The 22,902-nt window shown below is 41.0% G+C and overlaps 1 protein-coding gene across 6 annotated transcripts in view; it reads right to left on the reverse strand.

The window, feature by feature from the left end:
* Positions 1-22,902, reverse strand: part of PLAG1 (PLAG1 zinc finger) — a 54,760-nt gene that overhangs the window by 19,642 nt on the left and 12,216 nt on the right. For 2 of the 6 annotated variants that reach the window (XM_075085050.1, XM_075085053.1), the window contains one exon: positions 5,226-5,453. The exons of 3 other annotated variants lie outside the window; for them this stretch is intronic. The gene's annotated coding sequence lies outside the window, so the exon portion shown is untranslated. Of the gene's footprint in view, positions 1-5,225; positions 5,454-7,614; positions 11,398-22,902 lie in introns of those variants that run through there. One more of the 6 variants, XM_075085052.1, reaches the window with a different exon arrangement.

The following is a 22,902-nucleotide window of genomic DNA, read 5'->3' on the forward strand; positions in this document are numbered from 1 at the left end:
ATAGTCTGTAATTTAAAAAAAAAAATTCACAATACTATCCAGCATCTCTTTGTGAGCTTTCCATATTTCAAATTACTTAGGTCCACTTTAAATCTTGAGAGCTCAGTTTTGGTTACTATATGTTCCAAAGGATTCCTGATTATATACTAAATTAAAGGAAACAAGAGCTGCCTAGAGTTAACCCATCTGATGATTGTGGTTTTATGGGCTTTTTAAGAATCTATGGCACTGCAGAGATGGTTTTCTAAAAACTTTGGAGAGGCTGTGATACAAATAACGTTGATATTGTAATTACTGTTAGAATGCTTAAAACCTGCAAAAGAGCTTTCATGTATTTTGGAATCACACCCCACACCACACACCCCCAAAGAATAATATGCTTCCACTTTTAAAGTGATGATGCTTCTGTGAAAGCAAACTTTGGTTAATATGTAATCTGCATATAGGACCATGTCATTTTTATAATAAAATCAAAAGCAAATCCTGTATACGTTCAAGTAAACACAAACACACAACCTAAACGTGCCTACGGGATTATACACTAATACGATCAGGAATTAATTGATGTTCGTAAGGAACATTATTTTCCTTTGTCCCAAGACATCTTAAAATGACAGTAGGTATGCAGGCTGATCAGCGGTACATCTAGGCCAGTATTCTGCCTCCAGTAATAGCCAAATGTACAGAACAGGTCACAAACAAGTGATATTTCTCACAGATACCCTTCTGACCTCCAACTACTTTGATGTCAGGGACTTCCTGAACCATATGTGGTTTCTGTTAGTTTAGCAACTTTCAGCACATCACCCTTCCAAGCAATAGTCCAAAACGCTCGCCCTGGAAACTGTATCAGTTTCTAATATCTACAGCATACTTCCAAAAAATCATCCCACAGGTCTCTCCACTACCGATTTTATGGAGAACCCCTTCCTTTTGAAGGCTCTGAATCTACCTTTCCTCTTAACTGTGTATGTTCTTGTTTTGAAAGGCAGTGGTTAGTCTGCCTCTTTCTTCCTCTACAGATCTACATGACATTGCCCTCAATTCTTTCCTTTCCCAGGCCAAAGTCCCAGTTTACAGCAGTGTTCTTCACATGGAAGCCATGCCATGTGCTACATGTTGTTATCATCATTGCTGACCTTCTCTAAGCCTCTTCCAGTCCTAAGAAAATGTTTCTGAGCTGAAGGGTCCAGAAGTGCACACAGCACTCAGGAGGCAACTGGACCATACACTCTTGTAATGACATTCTTAATTTTATTATGTATTTCTTTCCCTTAACATTTGGGTTGTATTTTTGTGACCAATAAGCTCATGATCTCAGACTCACCAATCACAGTTCCCAAATCTTACTCTTCAGTGATAATACACAGCTCAAACTCATAATCTTATTTAGATTTAGGATTTTTCTTCCCCCTGCTTCTCAGTTATCCTCATTTACCTACACTGAATTTCATTGCCCATTTTGTTGCACAGTCCTCAGCACTTTATGCCCTACTGTTCTCCACAGCTGGCTCTCTTCTTCAGAGCAACCTTGCTCATGCCCTTACTGATACCACTTACGAATGTGATGAACAGCACAGATCTCTGTGGAACGTAACTGGGACCCTCCTTTAATTGAGAATTGACCCTCTACTTCTACCCTTTCTTTGATCCTACCTTTTAAACTGTCATTTACTTGTGCAAAGGCCTTCCCTCTTATATTATGGCTCCTTACTTTCCTTAAAAAGCCTTTTTGATAAAGTTCACTTTGATTTTTCAACCAGAACATCTTTAATTCTTGCTGATGCCTCCAAAGAACTCCAGTTCCCTAAGACAGTGCTCTCTTACAAATGCTGCTTTGACTCTTCCCAAATAATCATGCCTACCCAGGTGGCCACCAAATAGCATCTACCAAAATTGCCTGGTACAGATTTCAGGTTTGCCTCGTGCAGGCCTGCCTGGCCCAGACCACCCCTGAAACCATGATTTTACATACTTACATTTCTGAAGATTTTCCTAAACCTGAATACTTTAGGACATACCATTTGAACAACATAATTATGTTGCAGAGCTCAACTAGACAGGATAGGAAGTTACAAGTTTTGCTTTTTGAGACAGTCATCTAACATGAACCGTAACGCAAGACGTTTTTAACATTTTCAGTACTCAGACAAGTAAAAGGGTTTCTGATGCTCTAGTGCACTAAGTGGAAATCACAATGACGTCGGTGAACTCAAGATAAACTCCACCCACAGGTATCACCACACAACATAATCCTATGCAGCTAGTGATCTCTGCTCAGTTAGAGAGATGGTCTGAACTGGAACAGCACAGAAAAAACAGCCACCAGTTACTCCACTTTGTGCTGTGTTCCTCACTGAAGCTGAAAAAGTAAAACTTACCAAAGAGCTCAGTAATTTCACTTGAAGGTCTGCTTGGCAGACAGCACAAAGGAACTGCCAGAAGGCAGGGACAGGTTTTAAATAGCAAAGTCTGTAAAATAAGCATGGACTAGAAGTCAGAAAACATAGGACTACAATAATCCAACCAGTGATTCATCATTTGGGCTTGGAGAAATCCTCTACTCTACCTCAATTTCTGTCTGCTACAAAAAAAAAACCCACAACACCTCCCCCTCCCAAAAAACCCCCCACAAACACACAAACAAAAAACCCAAACCAAACAAAAAAAACCCACCCAAAAATAATATACTTACCCATCTTGCTAAGACAAGCTCAAATAAGAGGGGCAAGGTGGTGAGAAAAAGTCTTTGAAAAATCACAATACCACATAGAAGCTGAAGTGACTGTAATAGGACAAGACCCTTCACAGGAGAGTTAGATTTGCCTCATGAGGTTAGGTTAGATGGTTGGGAAGCTCACATTTGGGACAAAATGACAACTCATGAAGGACAGAAATAAAGTGACTGAGAGAAAGGCTAGTCTCCCCAGTATATATGCTGCATCCCAGGTGTAGGTGGAAACTCTACACAGCTGTCCAAAGAGCGCAGTGGAAACCCAGTCCTGCCCTGAATCACACTGCCTGAACATTGCCTGGGGGCAAAAACTGTGACGATGTTTAGCATTGCCTTTTTTGTTAACCTGGGATTTTCACATGGTTTATTGACACTATTCCTACTAAAATGCTAATCCTGGTTGCCCTGTCTCCTTTGCCTCTTATCCCAGCCCCCAAAGAAAGGCAAGAAGTACGAAAGAGTGCCCAATTTCCAAGCAGCCACTAATCTTCCAATACACTCTGCAGCTGAGGAACTGCTGCTCTATCTGAAAAGAAAATACTTCCTAGATTATTTTAACTTTACATCAAATGAGAAGTGTCATGTTTAGTCACGATGGCCTTTGCTAATACTGCTACAGCTGTGATGTTGGATGATTGTATCAATGACCTTATGAGCTAAAACACAAAAGCCTTAGGAAAGGATAACTAAAGATGCAGAATACTTAGGGTAATACTAAAGCAAATCCCTCTGCAAAGCTGTAATCAGTGAGTTTTTCAAAACCTGCACAGCGCAGATGCTGAATGTGTTTCTGACTCTGTTCGTACGTACCAGCTTTGTCTATGCAATGAAGCTAGCACATACCTAATCAGCTTTCGCTGATTACACTGACTTCATGGAGTATTTGCATGATGCTTTGCTATGAGAACATTCTTGTTAACAAGGTAAGTCCTCTGCATTTGTTCCCATCTCCCATTCGGGGCGTTGACAGGTTCATTTACAGGGCTCTGCTTCAGTCCGTCATGCAATTCATTTTGGGATGCACATCTTAAGAATGCTGAGATATGATACCAGATTAATGAACAATTAAAAGCAGTTGTGCATAATTTAGAGCGACATGATTGAACACAGCAGAAGGAGATGAAGCCAGGCAGTTAGTATCCAGAAGAGTCAGCTGGAGTACAATTTTTGGATTCAGGTGACTGGCAGCAGCTACTAGTTTCAGGCAGCAAAGGCAGAACCTTCCAGAAGTTCACACAGATTCTACCCTGGAGTTGCACTAACAGAAAACCAATCTGGGAGCTCCTGTCAGCCTGATGAAATGTCATAACAATGCAGTCACCAAACAACTTTACCATTAAATCACAAGGTAATGAGCTTGTTACTGGCAAGACCGCCAACTCAGGAAGGCTGAGTAGCATGAGGAGGTTCCTCCATGCCTGTCAATGCACAGGAGGTTACGCATAGCTCTGAAGGGACAGGGTTCCCTACTGGCACAGAAGCAGGGTGGTGAGGCGCATACCTGTTGCCCTACTCTACACCAGCTCCACCTCCCAAACACACATGCTTAAGACCTTATCAACATGATGGCATATTCCTTCACAGTCCTGCTGGATGCGGTTTATCACACTAAGCATTCACCAATACTAATAATGGGTGGTCTACGATGAAAGAACTGTATCGTAGAATAATAGAATAGTTTGGGTTGGAAGGGACTTTTAGAGGTCATCTAGTCCACCCCCCCTGCAGTGAGCAGGAAGGGGTGTCCTGCAAGGTAATTTTTGTTCTCCACAGTCCAAGACACCAGGGCTTAGTGGACTTTGCTTTCCTGACTCCCAAGCCTACATTAAGTGATGGGAAAAAACCACACGCAAGACACTGCCTTGAACAGCTGCAGACTGCCAGTGGGGCAGGCTTCCAGAAAGGTGGAAGGAAGATGGTGACAAAAAAGATGGAATAAAAATAGTCTTACGACTGTATGGTATGCATCAATGCTTCATGCATGTTATGGGAAAAAATCCTGGAGAGCAGATGGAAACATGAAATGGAGATGCTTTTGTGAGTCCCGGAGAATGTATTCCTCTAAGTGCTCTCCAACAAGATGCTTGAGCTTCTTTCACGCTGTGGGAAAGCAGCTGTAGGCTAGCAAAAAATTTGCAATCAAAAGGTATGTTTTAGTTTAATTTTATTTTAAAAAAGTTGTGAAGAGATGAGTTTTACAGTAGTTGTGAGTTCAATTATTTTTTAGACAGGTGTTTAAAAAACGGATTTATTTACTAAGTTAGCTGATGGTGCTTTTTCAATGAAAAAATGATGACCTTAAAAACAAAGCAGGTCGTACAAGGAGCGCTCCTCGAGATGATGTACACAAGATCCTGAATACTGTCAGGCAATATTTCTAATTAGCTCAACTGACATAGTAGCCTCAATATGGAACATCTTCTATGTTTTACAGGGTATTGGAGGTAAAGTGCTTGACCAGTGTTTTGTTACAACTGTTTATGTTTAGCACCTTTGTATTGCCTGTTTCTTGTCCCCTTCCAGAATCGCATAATCCATTTCAATCTTCTGGGTGTTCTCCAGGAAACCCTCCTTTCACCACTTTGCCTTTGCAACCTCCTGCTGAGCTGAGCTGACAATTTCAAGGTTCAGATCCACCTTTCGTTTATCTTCTGAAATCTGATGGCTATCTTTTAGCTAATAATTCCCCTCTTCATATGGGCTGCAGCCTTTTTATGTGCTAAGAGAAATCAGAAAAAATAAAGATGTTACTAGTCACCCCACTCATTACAAACTCTATTTTAATATGCTAAGTAGTTTCTTCCCTCATGACCGCATTCAAATTCTTTTCCCCCAACTTTTCTTCTCACCGTGTTCCCTTCAAAACTGCAAGATGCCTTCCAAATTACTTCCACATACTACATATGCTGTTGTAGGTTTTTTCTGGGACATACGTAATAGGGGATGTTCTTTGCTATTGTTTCAAAACTTTAAATGGTCAGGCACTGTTGGATAGGCATTTGAGTATAGATGGCTCTGCCTTTGAAAAAACAAAACAAAACCAAACCAACACAACCAAACCAGTAGGCATTACATTTGTAACAGCACACACGTGCATCTAGCTGTCCCCATGCTGAAGGGTATTACTCTATAGCAAATTCCTGGGAGACTTAAGGGCTTCATTTGTAAAGACAACAGGCAAACTGTGATAATACACTGCAATGCTACCTATCAACAAACTTCATCCAGGAGTGCTAGAGGAGCATTTCCTTAAAGAAAAGAAAAAAAAAAAAAAGAAAAAAAAGAAAAATAAGGAAACCCCCCAACACCTCCTTTACCTGCAATGTTTGTGTCAAACCTCTCTCCCACACACTCTTTTCACTCCTATAAATTACTGTAAATTACACTGAAAAATCAAGAAAATTCTGTAGCAGTTGTTACTTGTACACAAGCTCGCTCTACTAAATAAAAGTTTTAGAAGAGCAAGGCAGTTCAAAATTTCTTGTGTACTTCACCCTCAGCAAAGATTGAGCACGCTAATGAAACTCTGTGACAGCATAGCTTCATATTTGAGGCTGCATTAAGATTTATAAACACTCTGAGCATGACTAAGGTCTGGAGCAGGGGGGCAGCATAACCAAAGCTGGGGAAGGCTGTGATTAGTGAGGAGGAAATGAGAGGAGATCAAATCAGCTGAGAAGGAGGCAGAAAAGTGCAACTCATGTTTGGGATTTGCCAAAGCAAAGACATGTACTGTTAAAGCTTTGAAGTGAGACTGATGAGAAGATACCATTTCGGGAGGGGAGCAAGAGTGAAAAAAAAAAGAAAAAAAGAAGGCAATATGAAAAAGGCAAAAGCATCAATAAACTGTGATGAACTCTTCTGTTTGTGGAGTTGGGTACTGGAGAAAGCCCTGACTCAGCAACAAAGATGTGACAGATGACACTGACTGGGAGGAAGGCAAACCAATGCTTGTTAAACTGAACAACACGTCACACGGGCAGGGGTATAGGCAGCAGCAGGAGGAAGCACAGAGTCCCATGTTCGCCCTCCATCCTCTATGTCTGAGCAACCCTGCAAACACACGGCTCCCTCCAGCCTTCAAATTCCCTCCCCTTGCACCCACATGAGGAGCTGGGCTCTGGGGAGTGTGGAGGTGAGCCATGCTGTGGCTCCGGCTCAGCTGGGACGGACATGCTCCTTGCCGTGTCTAGCTGGGCTGGGCTGCTTCACGCCTTTGCCACATCCCCAGGGCTCCCCAAGGCAGGCAGGGAGTGGGCAGCATGCTCCATGGTGACATCAGCACGAGCAGGGTCACCCCTCTCCTCCTAGAGATCTACAGGCTTCCTACATAGGGCAAGGTAGCTACAGGACAGAGCTGAAAGGACTTGGGCAATGAAGATAACTTCATGCCACTCCTCATGGGATGGATCTCGTACACAGAGGGCAGAGAGTGCAGAGAAGGAGGGGAAGGAAAAGACATGGAGGTACAAGGAAGGTGACACAGTGACGTTCCTGAGAAGTCCTTCAGTACCACAGGACTGATTAGTAGGCAAGGGTAGATGAGTGAACACTGAACAGAATTTGTTGGATTTGTCATGCAAAATTTTGGGGTGGGGGATACCAACAGTTTAGATTGTTACTCTGGGTGAGAGGGTAACAGAAATTAAGAGATGTAGGGATAGTAGTTGGAGTGCAGAAGTTTGGAGGTTGCCAGTGAGTGACAGTACGGATGAGGATCCCACAGCAAATAAATATAACAAGAGTCTGATCTAAGTTTGAGAACAGCGAAGTTAAATGGCAAGGGGAAGGCTGCTACCTGAGCCAGAGCGCTCCGCTCCAGAAAAAGTACTTTAAACCCTCCTGTGAAGTTATTGTGCAATTGGGCATGCAATACTTACTAGATCGGCTTCCTCCTCCAGCCTCTGCAGGATCCTGTAGCTGTTTCTTGGGTATTGTTCACATCTGGTGAGTCACAATGCTTGCAGCAGGCCCAGACCCAGCTGGACACTATGGCATAGGTGAGGCTACTGACCTTTATTTGCTGGGTTCTTACCCGGTTACCTTGGGCCTCTGCTGTGGCCCTGTGCACCATCCAGGGGAGCAGGGGAAATAAATCACTCCTGGATTTGGTGGCAATGTCACTTGCAAAACCACAGCTCAGAGCATGTATGAGGGCACTGATCAAGAATTCCATTGTGTTTCTTTGTCTTCTGCTACATCCTTTACAGTCCTTTGTGTTGATTCCTTCCCGAGGCCAGGTCAAGGTGTGCTCTCTCTCTTTTGTTTATGGGGGCAGTGACCTGTACCTATCCACCCTGCAACAATTCCTGTCTGAGTAGGGTCAGACATACACGAACCAGAGGCCACCAGAGCCTTGGCAGGCTCTTCAAAACTAATCAATCGCTACAACCAACTTGCTTACAACCCCCACCAAAAAGAGCAGCACTCCTGGCTACCTGCCAAGGTGTATGGAGCATTCACCTCCAGTCAGGATGATCCTGGAGTAAGGGAGGATATGGGCAGTGAGCCAGGTGGGGAGAAATACAAACTCCAGCACATTATAAGCAATTAAGCCAAAGAAACCTTAGAGTGGAAACTAACTCACTGCAATGAGCATTTACTGCACTTACTAGCGTAAGTAGTCCTTTTTGATATAACTCTTTAGTATTAAGTTCAGCATGGACACATGATGCTGTAAGAGGAATTGAAGTGGTGTGTTCAAGGTAACATCCTACTGTGGACTAAGACATAGTTAATTGTTTTTGTTAATTATTTCCCAGTGATCAACAGCCTGGACATTCTTTCTCATTACCTCCATTTTAAGGTTCACAAAGGGACAATTCTACCTATTATCTGCTTGAGTAAATCCTACGTTTTCATACTTAGAAAAGCAAACCAGAAGTAAAAAAAGAAAATGTAGTAAATCTTGCATGCAGTTTCTGTTTATTAGGGCAAATCTCTTTTTTTTTTTAATATACTGGAATAATATCATGCAGAAGATAAAAAATCCCCACAACAGATTATTCCTCATCCTCTGTCTTTAAGAGACTGCTCTAATAGATAACATAAACAGGTTTAAGCAACTGTAGTAACCATTTTCAAGCATATCTTCTCCAAGGCACTGAGATGCCAAAGGAACAGGTCTGGTGGACATGCATTTCAGATCTGCTAAGTCCTGGTCCCATCTCTCTCACATACCCCTCTGCAGTTTTGAGCAAAAGCAGCTTATATCTACTACATATCAGCTTATGCATCTTTATCAACCTCTAATCCTTGCTTAAATAAAGAAACACAACCACTTAACTAAATCCAGCCTACCTCTCTGTCAAGTATGCCCTCTTCTTGCGACCTGACCCAACCATCCCTGGTTTCTAACATGCAGCCCTAGTCACTCTGCTTTTGCACGTCTTCCACTGTGCATTGGCAATCCCAGCACCACACTCCTCTTTCAAAGGTTTCATCACTCTAATGGCAAAACCTGAGGAATCACTTCAGCTCCTCACTGCAAAAGCCCACAGGTCACCGTGCACTGTGAATCAAGTGTTCGAGCTTTCTATTAGATACACAGGCTGTTCTTTATTTACAAAGGCCTTGGATGTTAAGAAGACACCACTACAAACAGAAGGAGTATTTATTTACAGATATCATTAGCCATTTACCAGAAAATGTAATAAACAGGTCACATATGAGCAGCCGAAGCACTGACTGGCTAACTGGATATTTCAGCTATCTTAATTAACTTCAGTATTGCATCAAATGCTGTAAGAGAGCGACAGATCACTAATGCCAAGTTAGTCATTTTCAGTAACAGTTCTCATGGAATTTTTTCCTTCTAAATAATCAAAACAATTGGTCATTGGGCCTTATAAGGAAAAGTGCCATACCAAACAGAATTTCATAAAATACAGCTGTTTTAACATCACGGTTCCCTCCAGCATATCTGCAGCACCTGAATTCTGGAGTTGCATTTTTATGTTTACTTTTAAACAAGATAACAAGATAAAACTATTAAAACAATTAGCAGTAGAGTAACTTGCTCAGATGATTTTATCTGTTCTTAGGACAGTGAGGCACATTCAATAAAACCACAGCATAGCAAATTTTAAACTAGTAAACGCAAATACTTTATTTTTTAACAGCGAAGTATTAGCTTGTGAGATTTACTGCCAGAAGGTAGCATACAGTTAGATGGACAAGACTTACATAGATAACTGGATCATCCAGAATTATAATATGATTTGAAGAGAACTTCAGAAAAAATAATACCAACCCTCTTTTTTCAGGACAAAATCCAAATCAGCAGAGAGTTAAATAAGAGAGGATCTTCTCCGTATGTTATGGTTATACCACCCCTTGAAGCATCTGATAGAAGCTAATATCAAGACAAAATGCAGGACTAGACAGAACAGTAGTCAGAATTCCTGTGTCATATCAGATCTAGAGAGGATAACACTTTCGTGAACTCCAAACAGCAGCCTCCCATCTCTCCACAGCATCTTTTGAAACATACAGTTGAGCTTGCCTCGAGTATAGCAAAGTATATGTTTTAAGACCTCGGGCACTGGGATACCTGCCAAGTCACAACAAATATGTATACATAATCTAATCTACTTAAATTTTGAGTGGAAACTCTGTGCCCTTTAGATATATCCCTCAAGGCTACAAATAGCATACTTGTTGGACAGGATGAACTTTCCCTGTGTAAGTAATAACTGCGCTCTTCTGGCATCTCACCGCTCCTCCCGGCTTCTTTCAAAACCAAAGATCGGCGAGGGAGGAGTGATGAGGATGAAGGTGAGGAGGTTCAGAAATAGGAGCAAAAGGAGATTAAGGAAGAGAAAACAGAGACAAATTATAGGCAGATTAGGAACAACAAGGCTCTCTTACCAAAACAGTTCTAAGAAAGCAATCTCTTCCCCCTGCCCCCCTTTATCTGGCAGGTGACAAGTTGGTAAAAAAATCCCCCAAACAGACAATCCCGTTAAGAGGAGAAAAGGGCCTAAAAAGTTAAATGAAGCAAAGCAGAGGCAAAGCAGCAGTGTTAACAAATTGCAAGGCAACACTCACTGTCCAACAGATTTGAATACAGAGAGGATTATTCACAGCCTTGGTATGGTCACCTTTTCTTAGGAAAAAGTGGCGAGAAAGCAAACCAATGAAATCTTTCGAAGCCTGTACAGGCTTCTACAGCTAAAAATAAAATTAACAAAACAAAAATCAAAACAGTTTAGAGTACACACGAATGTAAACAATCAGGCATATTTTGACAGCACACAGCAGTAGTGAAATAACTGTTGCCTTCTAAAATGAGGGACTATTACTATTTTTCTTTAAAAGCAGGTGAATATTGGGTTTGAAATTTCATACTGCACTTGTTTCTATGACCTGTGAACCTTCTGTTAAGAAAAGTTAAACAACTGGATAAGTTTTAATAAGAGATCTTTGCATTTCAACTCTAGAAGAAAAATTTCACTGGCAGTCTTACTTCCTACCACTAACCAATCTCTTAAAATATACTATCTACTAATCCTTCAAAATACTTGGTCTAATTGCACACAATAATGGACAGACTTATCTGAAGCAGATCTAGTGTGGTCTACACTACTTGTTTCAGCAGGATTTTTTTTTCTTTACTTCTAACAGATAATGTTACAACCACAAATTTCAAACTGCAACTGCCCTGCTTACCCAAATCTGAGTTCCAGAGGGCAGGCAAGGGAGATGTGGAGGCTCGTGCCTGTGCCATCAGTGTTTGTAACGGCACAGATGAGCAGTCTTTAAGAAAAAAAAGAAATACTTGTGAACATGAAGCATGGATTCATGACCAGCTAACGCTGGGTAATACAGTCTGACAGCACGGCACCCACCCAAGCTTTCCAGCATTAAGAACACATGAGAAAGTAACACATAGAAACTTGGCTATAGAAACTACATTTCTTTCCTGCCTCCTATCATATCGCAGAAATCTACTGGAATAAAGAAAGGTATGCATCCCCTTCTCCTGCAGAGAGAGCTGGAAGCTCATCTTACTAAACCACACTGTTACATATTATCGACCACACACAATACACTTATTTCTGACCTGTAACGATGCTAATCTTCCATCCTTCTCCCCAAACACACCGCTCTCTCCCAGCCCCGCCAGTTAGCACAAGCTGCCACCACTATTAGTGCTGGGGGGAAACATCTGCTAAAGGGCCGGGTACAAAATGGTCAAAAAGAGTTAGGGTTATGCGAAGGAACGGCTAAGAAAAACGACACAACGCTACCAAAACAGGAACAACGGCCTGATGATTTCAACATGTCCCTTTCTGAAATCATTTGTTTCCTTACCAAAGCAGGGGGGGTGCTTTCAGAGGAGCCTGTATCCAAATGGGAACATGAGAACGTGTCAGACATCTGTATTTCAGTCTCATTGTTACCACAGTTGTCACCAAAACTTTAAGGTTTGTACCCAAAAGGCTGTACTCACAAAGATGAGGGCTGATACTTCCCTTGAATTACAGGGCCACAGAAACCAGCACTGTGAAATACTACTTTTTTTTTTAAAAAAAACCAAACCCACAAACACAAAAAACCCGACCAAAAAACCCCAAACCAACACAAAACAAAACATTGAAGAATCACTCAGCATGGATATAGCTATGGTACAGATAATTACTGCCAGTTAACCTCAAGGCCTGATCCCTCATCAGATTTGATAGCTGCCTTGGCGAGCAGCTTCAGCAGTTACCTTCTCATCTCTGGACCCAATCCCAAAAGCAAAGCAGCTATCTCCAGAATTAGGTAACTCCACCTAAGCAAGCACCTTGTTTACTGGGTCAACCATAGGCAGAGGCAACTGTGCCCAGCCAACACCCAAAGGTGGCTGGACACATACTACTTTGCAGCCCGGAAGCAAGGGGGAGCAGCTCTGGTACAGCGCCTTGGCTAACGCTTCGGGATTGGAGATGGACACATCTGTCCAGCTGTCATGCTGACCAGAGCACAGCAGTGTCAGCCTGTCCAGAGCTTAGTTATTTTGAGTGTGTCTCCACACTGAAACAGTTCAAGGTACGGTGCTTCTTCTTCCCTCCCTTTCCTTCTTGCACTGGTGTTTGTCTGGCCACACAATGTACCAGGCCAGAGAGCTAGAACAGTCACATTAACCCTAGAGAGCTAAACCAGTCAAATTAACCCTACAGAAAAAATGCCAACCACTTCTGTGCAGTCTACGTCTTTGGAGTGGCTTAGTGCCAGCACAAGAGGAGGCAGAGAAGAGCCATCTCAGGTACAGGTATGAGCAGGTTGGGATTCCCGCAGCTCTAGCCCAAACCGCAAATCATTGAGAAACTGCACCCACAGATTTCCTATGGTCCCTTGGCACTAACCGGATTGAGCAGCCACTGAGAGTCAGGGACAGCAGGAATTTCAGCACCCTGCTAAACAAGAAGATCTGGCACCACCTCTGTCTTGCAGACCCAACGTCCAAGACAGCGGCAAGGGGAATCAACCTGGCAGAACAGATTGAGCACAACAGACTGATGGAGTATCACAGCACTGTGAGATGCTCTCACCTTAGCAGGGGTGATGAGAGGTACTAAATGACTAAGTTCATATTATTGGCAGTGCATGTATTTCCTTGAATAAACTTGGTCAGAACTAAGTCTGTGAAAAATCTACAATCACAACAGAGAGATGCATTGGGCAACTGCTCCAATGCACTATTCCCACTACAGTGAAAATAAGGTAGAAGTTTACAGTCCTCTGCACCAGAGATGGCTACCAGCCACAGAGACCAACACAAAGGTTTCTGAAAGGTGAATGAGAAAAAGTATCTACTGTATTTATATAACATTACCTTTCATATTGAAATTCTATCTTCTGATTTAACAGGAAGCAAGGCTGCCATGTGATGGGATAGAAGAGTCTCAAAACAGCATCAAATCCAAATAAATACTTTTTGTCTCATTTCAAAGTTGAGGAAAGGTAGAGAAAAGTTATCTGGACGTACAATTTATGATGGTAGCATGGCCTCTTGCTTGGAGCATGTTTTCAAAGAATGAACGAAATCATGAAGGTAAAGAGAAAATAAAATAAAATGTAACACTATTTCCAAAAGTTGAACCATGTCAAACATCCAACTTTTCTTCAACATGAAAAAATAGCCTTTATATAAAGGAAGCACAACTATTCTAGTCTCAGTCAGTAAGAAATCTGATATAGTACCACCTAAAGCAGTAGTTTCTTGAGCTGAGAGGGGCTAGTTCAAGAATAACATGGCAGGAAAAACAGCAGATAAAGAGATGACAACAGATTACTTTCTGAAAGGTGGAAGGATGTTATTTATGGACTTCTGCCAAGACTGGTCTTCAGTCTTTTTTGATCCAACTTTTTCATTCAGAATTTTTTTATGCCTTTAAGTGAGCACCACCAAAATATGTAGGAAATATGAAACTAGGATGTATCAGAAGTACAGTGCAGACTGAAACAACGCACAATAAATACTGCAGCAAATCTTAAGGACAGCCACAACAGAAATGGGATGAAAAGTAACAATAAAGGACAGAACAGCACACTTAGAGACTAGTGGTTTCTGCTGAAAAGTGATGAATCATTAGCTGGAAGTAGCGGAGAAGGAAAAAGTTTGTGTATAACCATCCTATAAGCAGCTAGTAAGAGTCACTAAAGAGACTGGTTCAGAAGAAAGAAAATATAACGATTCAAAAAAGCAGCCGTATTTCCAGTGCATAAAGGGACACACAGATGCCACTATAGTGGACTACCAAGATCTTGCAGGGAACACCATGTATAAATCTGGTAATACATATTCACAAAAAAAAATTATTTGGAATAGCACAAAAAATACCTGACCAAAAACCACAATTAAAAAAACCAACCCCCAAACCAAAGGTCTTAGTAAGTACACCAATGAGACAAACAGCAGGGCTGGCATAAAGAATAAGTGAAAGCTTATCATATGTAAGTTTAGGCTGGAAATTAAAAGGGTTCCTAGCCAACAAAACACTGGCCTTAAGTTTACACGTCAGAACATAGGGATGTGAAGAGAGGAAAAATCTGACTATGATCTATATAGGTTCACAGACAGACAGACATGTTCTCTGTGACAGTAAGGCATTTGGCTCAGCCAGGGTGATTTGTTCCAGTTCTGGGTCCCTCAATTCTCACTGGAATGTAACGATGGTCCTAGTGGGTCATACAGAAGCCCATCCAGCCCAGAATCCTTGCTCCAGTAACAGCCAATCATGAGGAAGGCAAGCATGTAGTATTTTGGGGAAGTATCACCATTTGTGATTTTGAGACTTTCCTATGCTAGACAGATTTAAAAGCCCTCTTTTCTGCTAATTTGGCAGTCCCCTCTTGCGCCCAGGTAAGCTTTTTTACTCAGAAAATCCCACAGCAAGGAATTCTACAGCTTATTTTCACATTTTATTCACAACTCCTTCCTTTTAGCTTGTTCTGAACCCAACTCACACTGTTTCTCTTTCCTCTCAGCTAAAAATTTTGCTTCTCCTTCATCCCATCTAAGCCACTCATGATTCCTTTATGATCTGTGATACGAAACCTCTATTGTTTTCTCCCTTTTGTAGTCTCTTACCAGGCTGAAAAGTCTAAGCCTACTTAGGCCTTCCTTGCTTGGAAACTGTTTCACTACTTTGTTCGTATTCATCACCTTGTCCTGTATTTTCTCCGTTCTACATGTATCTTTTGTACAGTATTCAGGAGACAGACACACCACGGATTGCTGCCTGGTTTATTTCTTTCCTAACGATTCCCAATGTCCACCAAAGTACAACAGGTAGTAAGCTTGATGTCTACATCAGGCAAGTCAGCATAAACTTGAATAACAATGGGGGGGGGGGGTTTGGGGGGGTGAAGGGGTTGGGGGTGGTGAGGACACATGAACAAACACAACATATTGGTGAAGAGGCAACACAACTTTTGGAAAAGGAAATCAAGCCCTACAAATCAAGTGGAGTTCTCTGAAGGCATCAATGAACATGTAGATAAGGGAGATGCAACTGAACGGCACACAGGTGTATCTGCACTGAAGTGGCTAGAGACTGACAGACAAAGCTGAACAGGCTGGTAGTTACTGCCTCTTCCAATAAAGAAGCTGGAGATGTGAAGTGAAATGATGAAGACACAGGTTCAAGAGGGAAATGTACCTGTTGTTCACACACTTCTGCTGTGGAACTCCTTGCAACAGGGTGTTTAGACACTTGAGTTTACAAAGGCTCGAGGGGGCACAGGAAAAAGTTCATGGAAAGAGTCCTGTAAGAGTTCGTAAATACAAACCCTCCATGTCTGGCTCAGGAAGCCTTTGACAAGCAAATTATTGAAGATCAGGAGAATACTCTGGGGAAGTTATCCCTATACGCTTGCCCTGCTCCTGTGCCTTTTACCACACCTTTGGTTTTGCTACTGTCAGACACAGAACACTGGGCTTTGATATGCACACAAGTGTAATTATTCTTACTAAATAAAATGCAAACGGAATTGGCCAGCATTTATCAGGTTGATTAAAAGCAGAATTTTTCATCTCAGGCCTTGATTGGGCTGGTAAGACCTGTGATAACAGCTCTCAAACAACTCTTGATTTGAAAGCAGGACAATTCCTCTGTTAACTTACACCAGAACTGACACTGCTGTCAGTAGGTACAAATGCTAACTGTAATCCAGCATATTTTACTATTGGCAGAATGAGTAGGATCACATTTCACCATGCTGCCGGACACTTGCCATTATAAGACAAACTCCTCTACATAAGACAACTTACAACTTTGCCAAATTGCTATTGTTCGGGCTGAAATTTTACAAGTTAGTCTCTGCTTCAATGTTTTGTTTCTTCACTTTTTATTCATTCCAAACAGTACAGATATATCGAAAAAATAAAGGTTAATGTAAAAAAAGTGGCATCTCTGTCAAAAGATTCTGGCAGACTTTTCCTACTTTTCATAGAGTTTCGACCCCCTGTCCTTCAGGATAGAGACTTGATAGTGGAGACGGGAGTAGTGGTAGAGCTCTCATTCCTGTGAGCTCTAGCCAAATTTGGCCAATTTCTTGATTGCTTACTCCACAAGCCCTTTAGTCATTCAGAAACCAATCTTTTGAGTCGGATAATTGAATGCTGTCCTAGAGAACTCAGATTCTACTAGAGATCTCTGTATCATTTAAATTAAACACTACAGAAGAGGTCATTAATTTTCCAGGTCCTTGGCATGGGTCTAGGAGGAGTGATTTGCAGAAATACTTAGTGCCTGCAGCTGCAGTGGCAGGCAGTGAAAGCTGCATTCTAAACAGATTTTGAAGACAATGGTTTTGAAAAACTCGGCCTAGTAACCTCAAAACAGGTTCTCCCAAAAAACGCCACAGAAACTTGATTCTTAAAAAAAACCCTCACAAAAACCACAAGAGCCATTCTCACTTGGCATTTTATTCTGTAAGTGCACTGCAGGCTCTCCTGCTTTGGTATCAAGGTGCTTACAGCGCAAGTCTCATGATGCACATTGGGCAAGTAGTGTCTCTCCATCACAAGAGTCAGAAACAATGTACAAGCAGCTAGGTATTTCATGAGGGTATGGACTGTGTCTGTAGGGGAGGATTTCTCGAAGTATCCAGAGCCTGAAGCAAAACATCAAATGTGCTAGAAAGCATACCAGAACTCTGTATAAATATGTTCCATTGTCAAGATCCATGTGTAAGTTTCCAGCCAGCAAACTGGCTTGTGAACTCCCATCTGCAAGATACATACAGCTCTGAGAACTAGCATCCTACTGGGTATTTGCCTTCAGTGATCCAGGGCAGCATAGCATAGGAGTGCCCATGGCGATGACTGAGGGGAACATAATTTGGTTTTGTGTAAATGAGGGACAGATGAATTTACCATTTTATTTAAAAACAGTACTGTCGGCCACCATTGTTAAATTAACCTACAAAATTAAACAGGGTGCATATATGAAACTGCAAGTACTTTAACTGCTTTTTCCCCTTTCCTTTCCACGTGTCTCAGTTCTCCTTAGAGTAACACTGCAAGCTTGTCAGGGGAAGGACAGATGCCTGCTGTTTTCCTTTTCAGCCTCTAGTACACTGAATCCTAAAAATGGATTCTACTTTTTTTTTTTTAAGGCATGAACAAAGCAACACAACTCCGAAAGCCTCCTTTAGTTCTATTTATTCTTACCCGTCATCAGTGCTTAGAAACAAACATTCTTCCTGTCCACTGCTCTCCTGTGAAAGACCACAGTATCTATAGTTACTAGAGAAGAGCGCTTCAGTTATCTAGGCTCTGATCCTTCCCATGCTTTACTTTTCAGCTTGCCCCAGAAGCCTTGCTTTCTCAAAGGATACCGGAACCAAGGTTTATCTTTTTCCAAAGGCAGCTACTGATATACTCTCTCATCACTGGGAAGCTCGTCATTCCTTCAAAGAATCAAACACCAAGACCACATCTGAAACTGAAGAGGTGAAGAGTCACTTCTGATCAACTTACAACTTCCAGCCAACTTGCCATGCCTCCCCCGGTGCAAGGAAAGCGGTGAGACTGCAACTCTAGCCCTAAGAAAAGCTGTCAGGGAGCACAGGTTTAACTTTTTAGAAGACAGCTACCAACTTCCCCCAAACCATTTTTTCTTCTTAGTCATAGGTCTTCCTCTCAAAGGAAAGCATATTGGGCAGGTGGCACATACCACCACAGTAACACTGTGAAACTCTCACCAGGAGGACAGAAATAGCATCAGAAACAGCACCTTAACTTCCTTCAAAATATCCATGATTTTCTAACAGCCCTAAGAAGCACACATCATGACAATTCCCCCTATCCTAAGAATGAAATGGCATGAGGGAGCAGAGGGAGGAGGACTGTATCAAGCAATAATCTTTCCTATTCCTTTCTTAAACCATGCCTGCTTACATGGCATTATAAGAGGCAATCTCACACAAATATGAGATTTTTTGGGCTGATCTTGCTGGGCTGTTTCTCCCATGCCATTTGGAAATCAAATTTATTAAAAGAAAATATTGGGTTTTTGGCTAGGGGTATCTTCAGAGCTTTCCTTCTTAGAATCCATGAGAAGATACTTCCCACTTCAGTCCAGTGGAGCTGCACAAATTGTGGCTAAGAAATTTTGGGCGTAATTCTGAAAGGAACAAACAAACAAGCCGAAGTCCAATTTCACACAAATATCCCCTCAGAGCAGTTGTTTATTTTATCTAATTCTTCCAGCTGTGCAAAAGGTGCTCTAAACAAACAGAGCACATTGCAGAAGAAAGGGAAGCCACTCAACACAACCTGTGATATGGCAGAGTTCTTCCCTGGTGTGTGAGAAGTCAGAGTCCAAGCTGCTGCTGCCGCACACAAGACAGGGCAAAGGACCTGAAACTCTGTTGGCAGATGGACATTTCTGATGGTTCATCTCAAGGAATGTATAAGAACAGCACATAAGAATCCACTGAAGCATCCAAGTAGTCAGAGGATCAACATATTCTGGAGGTACATCCTTGGCCACAACCTGCTAGAGCTTTATCTAGGAACTACTTACCAATACATGGGTGTCTCTGTTTCCTAGTGCTCCTATGTCACAGAGCACCCTCAGACTAAGCAGTGCAGAAACAAGGACACAAACATTTTTCTTTTGCAACTGAGGAGTAATACATGACTGAAAAATGATGAAAGCAGAGTAGAAAAACAATCTGGTGCGGGAAAACGGTACATTAAAAAAAAGTAATAATGAAACATTCAGGAGAGGATGAATCAAAACAAAACAAACTCAACACTTCCTATAAATCAAAGATTTCAAAATACTGAACAATTAAAGACTTGATTATGAAGAAATCTAAACACACGCAAAAATAAAAGGGCCAGATCAACAAGGTGTCTCGAAGTATTATTAAAATGATGGTCCACCTTGAGAAGGCAGTTTTCAGATGCACTGACAACTCTGGGCAACCTTATTTTATGCTCTCCATTTTTTCTTGGAGATACAAATGAAAACCATTGTTGAGGAAAACTGCACAAACTTAGAATAAACATGAAAGGGTAACAAGATGGGAAGCAAGTCATTACTTGACAGGAAAAGAGAGAAAGCAGAAATCCAGAAAACCTGAAGCAGACCAAGAAACAAACAGTTCAGATGGCAGAGGGATGCAGTGATGGTGGCTAAGGACACACACTCTTCTCATCGTCTTTTTCTATAAGTAAATTATCATGGGCTCCACCTCTCATCTTTCTTGGTGTTTTAAATATAAAAGCTCCTCTTCAGTAAATATATTCTTATCTTTAAAACATAATTACGGTCTGAAAGCTGACATTATAAATAGCAATAAGGAGCTTCGTATTCATGTCTTCTTCATTTCTGTATCAATTTACTTGATTGAAACAGTCAAGGATATGTCTTCTGGTCCTCCAGACTGAAAGGAGTTCTTATGAGGGTTAATCCTAAAGAGGTGTTTGACAGGGTGACAGTTTTGAGTTTATATCCATAAATAATAGCTGAAATAGTAATGTGTAACTGTAAATACTTATATATATTTAAAGGACAAAGCATTCACAGATGTTTAGCAACTTCCTTAAGAAAAGCAAGTATCTGAGTGAAAAAAAATACATTAGGGAAACCTAAAAAAAAAATAAAAAGAATACATAATCCACTAATCCATACTGGCATGCCAGGAAAACTTAAAGACAATTTGGAACAAACTTCCCAAATTCTTACAATTAGGAAATACATGAGGAATAACATCATGAATAAGTCTTCAAATTAGCAAGTGACCAAGAAGTATACGCTTTGCCAATTTCAGTTCAAATCAAAATACTTCATGATACACGCATATTTTTAGTACTTTTACAAATAAATTGAGGTCTTTGGAATAAGATTCTTCACTCACTAACATTCTCTTTTTCTCCCTTGTAGTGTCAGAAACAGCCATTTCAAAATTACTTTTGCAAATCTGCAAATTGAAAGGGACAAGTAATATGTAATCTCATATGAAGTTTGAATGTTTGAAAAAAATGACAAAAATCTTTTAAAATGAATCTCAGAAAAGGTTTTTTTTCTTCACTTTAATGACTGAAATAACTACTGCACTAACCTGATGACACACTTATTTACTATATTTTCTTATGCCCGTTATTCAGTTGTTGGCAGTAATACAGCTTCATTTAGCAATAGCTTGGACCCCTCAGTAAGGGAATGTGTACATAGTAGCTCTCTAATCTTGCTGCCCAGCTGCTAAGACAGTCACATGAGTCACTTGCTGCCTTTAGAGCAACACACACCACTTGCTGAATTTAGAGACATTCTCTGTTTCTGCACTCGTCATACATATAAATTGAGTAATACCCTATCCTAATCACACACAGCTCTCTAGGTGGGTTTTTGTTTTGTTTTGTTTTTAAATGTAAACCAGTGAGTCAAAGGACACATTTTTTATTAATGCCGTTAACAACCCAGCTCCACAAAGTGATTTATGTACCGTTTTTCAGTGTTATTGTTTTCATTCCAGTTAGGCTAACTTCAGGAATCAGTTCAAACCTAGGTAACTTCACCTAATTGTTCAGTGAAAATCCAGCCCTGGAAGAATGAAGAACTCTGACTGCCAGGACGATTCAGTACATAGCTTTGTAACAAAACGCTTTACAACATTTGCTTCCTTATCAGGATTTTAAACTGTGACTGTTTGGAACACCACCTTATTCAATAGTCTATTTAAAAACGATTTACATAAAGACTGACATAGTTACTTCCATGCAGCACTTTGGTCTACTGACACATAAAACCCTCGTTGAAAATACTTTATTTATTAACATAATCTGTAGGCACTACATGTGAAGTACTATCACATACAAACAGTACACAGCCTTACGTTACAGCAAAACACTGTGAGGCTAATCTTTGGACTGTCACTGCAGCCTCAGCGTAGGCCCTATGATGTTTCATTTTACTCTGTATCACGTACTATCTTCTTTCCCATATTCTCACTGTGTCTCATTATGGCACTGTTCTTTGCAGATGGTTGTATATGGAAGTGATCAACAACACAAAGCATTATGCTCTGGTCATACACATTCACAGACTACCAGTGTAGCAAAAACCCCACAGAATCGTACTTCAGGTATGGTGCAGGGCTAATGCCACCAAAACCAAGGCATCTTTTAGATTACATGAAACACTTCTCCAGTTCAAAACTATATTGGCTCAAACTGCAAAAGGTGTTTTAGTGTGCCTAAAGAAGAAAGCAGCATGTCACACCTTACCTAACTCTATTAGTTTCAAGTATGGCCAAGCTTGCCTTAAAATAGTCTTTACGGACATCTTGCCAGTAGGAAATCACAGTAAGCAATGTCCCAGCTCGCCAGTCGAGCAGTAGCACGCTTTCAAGTTAAATGCTCTAATCTGTCAGATAACATTAAATAGAGCTCCATAACTAGCCAGAATAGAGCATCAAGTAGTAACAACTACCTGAATTTCTCACTCATGTGTACCATTCTGAATTAGCATTTTTTTAAAAAGCAAAGAGGAATAAAAAAAAAAGTTATTGCTACGCTGTTCCAGCAAACTTTACACAGTAATTCAACTAAGTGCAAGCAAATTCTTCGCATTGGTATTTAATACCCAAAAAATTCTATTCACTGATGTACACAGTGTCAGTAAACCTAGTCAAATTTCAGACTCACACGCACATATCTACTGTTCTTACAAGTAACACTTAAGATTTCTGAAGTCGATAAGGCAGAACTATATTTTTCTGTTGTATTTTTTGCAGAACTTCAGTTGTAAATTTTACAGGATTTTCTTCCAAGTCAGTATTGCTGTTTCTCATGTTTGTGTGACTCTCTACACAGTAACAACATATGGTTACAAAAATTGAATGAGGAAAACCCAACTTCAGAAAACAAAGTGACAGAGGAACATGGGGCAAGATTAGCAATTGAAACTACTAATCCAGATGAACCTCAGACTCTCCAAATCCAGATGAATCTCAGAGCCTCCAAATCCCGCTGGCAGAAATTCTCATCCTCCTTTACTCTATCTTTCCCATAATCAGTATAGCATTCCATTCAGGCATTTGGCTATCACAACATAATATTCTACATCAAAATTAGGAACTGCTACCCCACACACACTGAGAAAAGGTTTTTGCATATGCCATTTTTAATCAACAATTTGTCTCGAATAACCAGAATGCCT

Source organism: Phalacrocorax aristotelis, chromosome 2 (assembly GCF_949628215.1).
Source record: "Phalacrocorax aristotelis chromosome 2, bGulAri2.1, whole genome shotgun sequence".
In the NCBI taxonomy this organism is placed as follows: domain Eukaryota; kingdom Metazoa; phylum Chordata; class Aves; order Suliformes; family Phalacrocoracidae; genus Phalacrocorax; species Phalacrocorax aristotelis.